A 9,288-nucleotide genomic window follows, 5' to 3' on the forward strand; every position below is an offset into this window, starting at 1 on the left:
TTCTCCCTGGTGGTTTACACATTCTGAGTCACACACACCACACCCCTACACTCACCGGACTTTTGTCATTCACATCTTACAACACGTAACTACACATTGTGCGTCTGTACACAACAAAAACTAAAAATAAAACAGTGTGGTAGAAAAGTAAACAAACTTCAGTGTTTCCAGTAAGGCATCAGGGAATCACCGCTGGCTGGGCCCTTCATTTCACCAGTTTAAGGAAAAGTTTAATTTACATTTCTCAGCAAACCCAACATTCAGAGGCTTCACCATAACCAGCAGGCTCAAGTTAAAAGTTTAAACGACAGTCCTCCTTTCTTTTGGTAAATGTTTCATATAAAACCTGAAATCAAGTTCTACTTTATGAAAAAACAACTGAGTATTTTTAATAGTAAGATATATATGTTTATATTTCTCTTTTTTTAAAAAATATTTATTTATTTATTTATTTATGGCTGTGTTGGGTCTTCGTTTCTGTGCGAGGGCTTCCTCTAGTTGTGGCAAGCGGGGGCCACTCCTCATTGCGGTGCGTGGGCCTCTCACTATCGCGGCCTCTCTTGTTGCGGAGCACAGGCTCCAGACGCGCAGGCTCAGCGGTTGTGGCTCACGGGCCCAGTTGCTCCGCGGCATGTGGGATCTTCCCAGACCAGGGCTCGAACCCGTGTCCCCTGCATTAGCAGGCAGATTCTCAACCACTGCGCCACCAGGGAAGCCCTATATTTCTCTTTTTAAAAAGACATTTAATAACAATGCTTCAGAAGACTGGATTTAACACTCAACCCCCCACCCTGCCAAGTGTCCACCTGGCACAGATACATTAAGGCAAAGGCTCCTGGAGAGGCATGTCCGCCTCGGCGCTGGGCTGGGGACGTGAGGGGAACACATTCCGCTCCTGCAGGGCCAGTTTAGAAAGGCTTCTCCCTCATGTTCACCGAGCCGTCCTGCATCCCGAAGTAGACTCTCTCCGTCATGTTGATGAATAGGCCCGTGTCCATCACGCCTGGGATCGTTTTGATAGTTGTGTTCACTTCACTCCATTTGTGGACCCGGTCAAACATCCAGTCCAGGATCAAATTCCCATTATCCATCACCACAGGACGTGCCTTGCTGACAGCCATTCGAAGTTCAATCGCACCCCCAGGCTTCTGGGTCACAGCTCGGCTCACAGGCCATCAGGATGACCTTGATGGGGATTCCCTTGTGCCATTGATCCCCGAGGTTCTTTGAATCTTTCCTGAAATCGGCGATCACGATGAAGCGACTGGCATTGCCAGCCACAGTTTTCTCCTGGGTCAGGCAGCCTCCACCACCCTTGATGAGACTGAGATCAGCATCTACTTCATCAGCACCATGGATGGCAAGGTCAATCTCTGGTTGTCGGTCCAGGTTGCTGAGAGTGAAGCCATACTGCAGGATGAGCTGACGGGCCTGGACGGAAGTGGGAATACAGACGAGATTCAGATTCTCTTGCTTCACTCTTTCAGCTATCCGCTGCACAGCATGGACAGTTGTAGAACCACTCCCAATTCCCAGCACTTGGTTATTCCTCAAGTGGGTCTCCACAGCCGCACGGCCTGCCAGCTTCTTGGCCCCCTCGGCCTTGGACATCGTGGAGGGGGCCAGGCAGACGCTGTTAGCACCCCTGCCACCGGTACTTGTGCTGCCAGCACCGAACTGCCAGGCAGAGGTCTTTAGATCGCCAATGAAGCTAACTAAATACGTGGCTCTCTTCATTAATCCTGTGCACTGATCAGGTGAAAATGTTACCAAGGGTTATAGTTATCATAATAAAGGAGTCATTGTTTCTTGTGCATCAAGGGTTCTGATGTGACAGATGTGTATACATGCAGAAGCACAGCAGTGCCTTCCTGCTGTTTATTAGTTTCTAAAATCCAGTTCCTTGGAGGCAATGGGCTCAAGAACAAAACCAGCACAGAAACAATGGAAGTGCCTTTGTCCTCCAAGTTAGGACATTTCTTTATCCGGAAAGGTTTAGGACAAGGGCTGTGTGGGAAAAACAAGCTCTGAACCAAGATTAGATTTGGGAGGAGTGTGAGGTTAAGGGGCTAGATCAGCATGGGGGTGGAGGGGTGCTTCCAAAAGAGGGGCAGGGCGTGGAACACGACCACGTGTGTCCCAGAGAGAAACTTCCCAAAGGGCATTCTCTCCCAGGCTTGGTTCAGAGTGATTGCAGAGCAAAGTGTAAAGTCTAGTTTTGGTGCCATAGGATTTCTGGGACAATCCCAGTTGCAAATACTGTGTTCCATCAGCTCTATGTGTACTCTTGACTGTATTAGAATCACATCTTGATCTTAAATTAAGGCCATGGTCACTTACAGCCCCCAAGAAAGAATCAGGAAAATCAGTCCTATCATTCCCAAGCTGTGTTTTATTTCTCTGGCACTTGCTTCTTCTCTGAGTTACATTTTTGCTTCTTTATAACATGAGGGCTTGGAATAGATCATTTCAATGTTCTAGAACAAAGATTTTGGCGCTGAACGACCTGAGACAAAGCGTTAGATTATTACTCTACCGTCATGAATTGTTACTGTTTGTGAAGTGCTCACTATTTTCTCTGCGGTGATTTTTAATTTCCAGAATGGCACGTGTTCATTTGGAACTCAAAGCCCCATCCCCTAACCGTGATAGCTGCCACCAAGCTGGGTGATTTTTAACAACTGCTCCAAGTAGCTGAAGTAATTACTCCTTGTTTAGTCAATAGCACAGTTAGTAGTGAAAATGTCAACAAGTTAACAACCTACCAGGTACTTTTTCTAAGCTGCCCTAAAGGCAGACAAAGCCAAATGCTATTAGTTTCGATCTTCCATCTAAACCCAAGATCTAACCCCAATCCTGGTGTTAGAACAGAGCATGTGTTTGCATCTTGCTGTGGGAAACAAGGATGCCACCTTTTGTCAAAACAGGGCCAAATCTTGGGAGATACTATAAGGAGCTTTATTTTTTCCCCCTCTTTCGCTGTGTGATGTTTTGTTTGTCCTGCAGTCCTGAAAATAAATGCCAGGCAAAGGCTCATGTAAATGAAGACTGTTTGTTCCTTCAAGGGAGGCCGAGTTTACAAACAGAAGCCTTAAGACAAAGCAGGCATTCTGGAGCCATTGTGGTTGGCTGCCCGTGAATTCCATCTGAAGAGCACCTTGGCCCCTGAGAGGTGAATGCCTGCAGGTATTTGTATCTTAATGAAAGAAGGGGGATTTCTCATCTCTGCTTTAACAGCAATAATTGAGTTACATATTCTACTTTCCTGGGTCAAAAACCTGGGTACAACAGGTCTCCTGTAGGAGATTGTTCTAAAGGGAATGAGACTCAGAGCTGAGCCAGTTGTGAATAGACATTTGCTTGAGGATTTACCCAACTTAAAAAAAAAAAATTGAGATATAATTGACATATAATATTGTATTAGTTTTAGGTGTATGACATAAAGATTCGATATTTGCATATACTGCAAAATGATCACCACAATAAGTCTAGTTAATACCCATCAGAGCCAACTTATTTTAAGCCACACTTTCCAAGATTTTAAGAAAGTTATTCCCATTGGAAAAGTCAAATACATTAATTTATGTCATATCCTTCAGAAAAGTTTGGGTATGGAATAAAATAATTGTTAAATGAATACATGAATAAAGGAATTAATGAACAAAGGAGTTGATGAATGAATATCTATGGAATGAGATGAGATCAGTGTTACAAATGGTGGTCCAGAACCACAAATCTTGAAGTGTTGATCTTTTCCTTAATCTCTTCATTGTAGCATTTGACCCATTTCTGCTATATTTGCACTGTGGATTGTGGTACTTTAGCCTCTGACCAGCCCAGGGCAGTCAAATATTGCTTACTTGCATCCCCCATTTTCAAAATAATCTTGTAAAACACAAACCAGAATGGAACAGAATAGACACAGGTGGGGCATGTTTTATCTCTTTCAGGCTTTCCACCATCACTTTCCCAGGTCCTGGTCTTGGTTTTCTTCTATCCCAGGTCATGTAGTCCAGTAAGTTTTTATCATGATTGTACTCAGAAGGTTTCTTCTACACTCCAAGATTCTATTACTCTGATTCTAATCCTTCTCCAAGTAGGGGTGTTCAACTAATCACTAGTGGAGAAGTAGAATTTCAGTGGAGGGGTAGAATTGAATTCCATATCTGTCTTGAAATTCTCATTTGATTTAGGAAATGACTCACGTGAGTCCTACAGTATGAAAGCCACTGGGAAAGAAAGTAAACATCTCTTAAATGGGATTGTGTGCTCAAGATAGTTACACGTATTGACAAGAACATTTTTTTTGGCCACTCAGTGGCATGTGGAATCTTAGTTCTCTGACCAGGGATCAAACTTTTGGCCCCTGCAGTGGAAGTATGGAGTCCTAACCACTGGACCACCAGGGAATTCCCAAGATATACACGTCTTGAAAGAGGGTTGATCCAAATAGTAGAGGGCAGGAATTAGACCCCATAATGGGTGCTCATTTAACACTTTCTGTATAAATGAATTGATAATAAAATTTTAGATAATTCCTTTCTTTGGGCTTGTAACAGCCTATCGAGACTCCTTCATCTTCAAACATTGAAATATTTTTATTAAAAATTTATTTCTTGTTTTAAATAAATTTAACCTCACTCCAGCATTTTTGGAGCATGTACTATGTGCTGTGTTCTGTGGTGTGTGATGGGTGCACAGTGGAGAACAAAATAGACAAGTCCCCTGCCCTTCATATTGCTAGAGTGTAGTGGTGGTAACTGGCATTACACTGTATCTGAAAATATAATTAAAAATTGTTAGGAGTTCTATGAAGGCAAAGAACAGGAGAATATGCTATAAGAGAAAATAATAGGGTATGGGGGCAGCAGGGACCCACTTCAGGTTTGGAGATTCAGGGGAAGCCCTTGAAGAAGTGACATTTCAGCTGAAGCCTTAAGAATGAGGGAGGGCAAAGGAAGGAGAGGAGAAAGGGTAGTCCCGGCACCAGGAAGAATGTGTCAGAAGAACTGAGACAGGACAGAGTTTGGGGCACTTGGGGCTGAAAGAGAGCTAGTGTGGCTGGATCACAGGACACAAGGAGTGGTGGGGGTGAGAGGTGTAAAATGAGGCCAGAGGAGTAAAGTGGGGTGTCCAGGAGGGGCCTGAGGGCCAGGTGAAATGGGACATTCTGGAGGGTTTGCATTGGTGATCAACCCCATCTAATTCATTGTGAAATAATTTTAAAAATACTCCTTGGCTGCAGTGTAGAGGATGAACTGGAAATGAGCAAGAATAGGGGAAGGAAGACCACACAGGAGGCTGTGACAAAATACTTCCTCCCACGCTTCTCCTGTGAGCTACGAACAAACATGGTGGCATGATTGGTGGCCGTGAAATAGAGCATTGGAGGGAAGGTCTGAGGAACTGAGCTGGAAGCCAGGTTCTGTGACTGCTTCTTGGTGGATGCCTGGACAAATTACCGACATGAGTAACTTGAATGGAACTCAGTTTTAGAATAACAAAAACAATCATGGGTTGTGTGGAGGTTAAATTGCGTAGATGCCTGTAAAGAGATTCATACAGTGCCCTCCCAGAACAGATATTTCTTTCTTCTTTAGAGGACCTTTCTCCTCTTATCCATCTGGAAAGCTCCAAGCAATCCTTCATAGCTAGCTTGTTACATCCTCTGTGATACCTTCTCTAATCACAGAATATTTAGACATATTGCTGCATCCCTTCCAGCCCTGGGTATAATTTTTTAAATTTTTAAAATTCACTTTGTTGATTTCTTTTTATTGGTGTCGATTTTGTAACCTGAATTGTATGTACTATTTAGAGAGCCTTGTTTAGAATTTTACAGTGAAAAACCATTGCTATTTTTTCCCATAAATTAATGTTTATCTCTATAAACACTTGAAATATTGGTAAATTTTGCTCATAGGCACGTTCTTATATGCCTGATTATTCTGAGGGGAAATTGTTGTGCTGTGCACATTATTGTTTTAAACATTATTATAAAGATCTTAAACATTATTTCAAAGGTCTAAAAATTTTTTTAATTTTTTTGTTTTGGAACAGTGTGCTATTATTCTTTCTCCAGAATTTGTTTAAAAAGAATTCATGGATTAAGATAAGAAATAGGATCTTGAGTAGCAGCAAAGAAGGGACCCAGGAATTTACAGTTTATAATTATAGCTCTTTCTAGACTTTCTGCTATTATCTTAGAGATCTTTCAATGCTTATCTCAAGGCCTGTACTCTTCACCAAGTCTTCTAGTCTGATGGCTGATATTCCACCAAAATCTGTTGAGCCATAGAGTTGTGTCTGGGAATGTGGCTGCCTTACAGGGAATTGCATTTTCCAGGAGCTATTGAAGGTCATAGGACTCAGTTCTGGCTGGTGGACTATAATTACATGTGATGTGTACCACCTCAGGCTTAAGCCTGAAAATAGTGCACACATGCTTTTCGTGCTCTTTTCCCTTTGAACTGGAGCACTGATGAGCTGATGACCAACTTTGATCACAGAGATGAAGACATTCCCCTCCAAGATGGCAAAGACACAATGTAGAAGAAAGTTGGGTCTATGAATGACCATGTTCAATAGAACAGTTCTCCTACCTGCTCTGGGTTGTAACATGAGAGAAGCATCAACCTCTCTGTTATTTAAACCACTGCATTATTGATTATTTTCCAGAGTAGCTCAGACTTTTATTTACTGGTACTTGAAGTGGAATGCTGTAACAAAAATCGAATATATATGTCATTGAATCTGGTGGTGGTGTAACAGATGTTATAGTCTGGAAAACTTTGTTATGGCAGATTAGATCTTTACACGAATGAATCCACATTCTAGTCTCAATTTTGATCCATGTTTGCCTCTGCTGAACTTCTATAGCACTTTTTGTTTGAATCTTACTTAATTCTTTATGTAATCAGTCAGCACATTGAAGGAGTACTTTGTATTCTTTAATAATAATCCATTACATTTACATATTGTTTTATAGTTTTCAAAGTGTTTTTACATTTCTTACTGCATTGCATCGTCACAAAAATAATGAGATGTTGGGATTCATTTATCTAGTTAACATTTATGGGCCAGGCAGTGGGCTGGGTTTGCAGGCAACTTATCAGATTGATGCTTTTGTCTTGGAAGTGATTTCACTTAAGACCAAATTAGAAAGACACATAGGGGTCTCAGGTGAAAGTATTGTTATCATGACTATTTTTTCTTTTTTTTTTTGCATCTACTACCTAAGACCCAGGACATTAAATGATGTGCCCAAAGTTGCATAGCTAGTTAATGCTCTATCCATTGAACCAGTACTACTCAACTCTAACAGTAAAGTACCTAAAATTTCTAAAGCGTATTTAAGGTTTATAAAGGGTATTTATGAAATAATTCAGCTAAGAATAATTTTTCTTTATATATTTTCATCCACTTATTGTAAAAGTGAAGTAAAGAACAAATCCTGGGACTTTCCCAGTGGCTCAGTGGTTAAGAATCCGCCTGCCAATGCAGGGGACACGGGTTCGAGCCCTGGTCCGGGAAGATCTCACATGCCATGGAGCAACTAAGCGCCACAACTACTGAGCCTGCGCGCCTAGACCCCGTGCTCCGTAGCAAGAGAAGCCGCTGCAACGGAAAGCCCGCGCGCCGCAACAAATAGTAGTCCCCACTCGTCGCAACTAGAGAAAAGCCTGCGCGCAGCAACGAAGACCCAACACAGCCAAAAATAAATAAATAAATAAATAAATTTATATATTAAAAAAAAGAACAAATCGTACTGTTTGCACTAAGTGAGGTTGTAATTCAATCTGCCAACACTGAGTTTATTAACTTCTTAGAGTACAGGGCGTAAGTGGTTTTGGTGGTAAAGTGTTGTAGACCAGTAAAAACTTGCGACAAGCTGGAAACAGCCCCTGAGCAATGGTTGGATTATATTGTTTCTTTGAGTAGCTAATATAGCACCTTTTATCATGTTATGACTCAAAGGCTGATGGACAATTTGATTTCTTCACAGGTCACCCTGCTGAGGCAGAGAGCAGGAGCCTGACAACAGCCAGTGGGGGTGATAGCAAAATAAAATATATGACAGAAGAGGAGGAATCACCAGGGAGAAAGGTGGTGGGTGCACAGGAGGAAGAAAAGAGCGTGCTGAGCCAGAGCAAAAGGATAATTAAAAGGACTCAGGGCTTGTGAAAAAAATAGAAAAAAAAAAATAAGAAAAGGAAAAGAACTAGTGAGATTAGGCTTAACCCAATTAAATAGCAAGGAAAGTAGAATGAGGCTAAAATGAGAGTTTCTTTTGGGTCTAGGTGCCTCATTAACTGTAATTTGAAAATATAAGGATATTAGATACTGAGATTTAAAAGACAGGGAATTTGTTCCCGAAGGATCTATTGAGTTCTTACTCTGTGCAAAACCCTGAAAGTTTGAATTGATGATGAAAAGAGAAGTAAGGTAATTGCCACCTTGGAGCTCAGAGCTGAGGTGATAAATGCAGAGTAACGTCCTGCGTTCTCGCGTTCCTCTCTTGGCTTGAGTCAAGGGCAGCTCTGAGGAAGTCGCTGTCTTTCTCCCACCTTAGGGGTTGGCATAGACTCAGCACTAGAGGATGACACGCTGGACACCATATGGTTTTCTAGGTTTTGTTTCCAATCTCTGTCGCATTGAACTGCCTTCTGAAACAGGCCCTAGAGTGACCCCCATAGCTGGGTCTGAGCTGGAGAGAAAATGAAGGGTTGCCTGAAAGCCTGTTTCTCTCCGTCAGCTCAGGACAGAATAGCCCTTGAGCCTGAAGATTTGGCTTGACTTCTATCTAGAAAGTGGCCCCCAGAGCCCCACTATGGTTTCAATTGGTTTTGAAGTGTCGCTGAAAGAATTCTTTTGTTTGTACTTCAAGCTGGCGGGTTTGCACTGTAACGATATCTGCTTTTCTACATCTCTGTTTGACACTGGGTTGACCTCTGCTTACCTCATACTTGCTAAAAAGAAACATATCTAATACCATCCACCTCTGTGATAAGGGCAAGAGAAAACAAACAGTGGAAAGACCCTTTAGGAACAGATGACCTGCTGTTGGCTGGAGGAGCCATACTACCAGAAAGGGGTCTGGGGATGCCCACCGAGGGCTTGTCACGATTAGGGAGGTGCCGGCATTTGGACTCAGGGGTTTAGAACTTTGGAGCAGAGTTCTAGCTTCCTCTGGCCACACACAGGTCGTGTGTGATATCGTTAATGGATAAATAAAGTGAAACGTAATTTCTTAGCCTGCGATTCACAGTCAAACCATAAATAGTCTGT

General features: G+C 42.3%; 1 pseudogene; it reads right to left on the reverse strand.

Moving 5' to 3' along the window:
• Positions 1-908: 908 nt before the first annotated feature.
• LOC137761459 (ribose-5-phosphate isomerase pseudogene) lies at positions 909-1,674 on the reverse strand (annotated as a pseudogene).
• Between the last annotated feature and the right edge of the window lie 7,614 nt (positions 1,675-9,288).

The sequence above is a fragment of the Eschrichtius robustus genome, chromosome 1 (assembly GCF_028021215.1).
Source record: "Eschrichtius robustus isolate mEscRob2 chromosome 1, mEscRob2.pri, whole genome shotgun sequence".
Classification (NCBI taxonomy): domain Eukaryota; kingdom Metazoa; phylum Chordata; class Mammalia; order Artiodactyla; family Eschrichtiidae; genus Eschrichtius; species Eschrichtius robustus.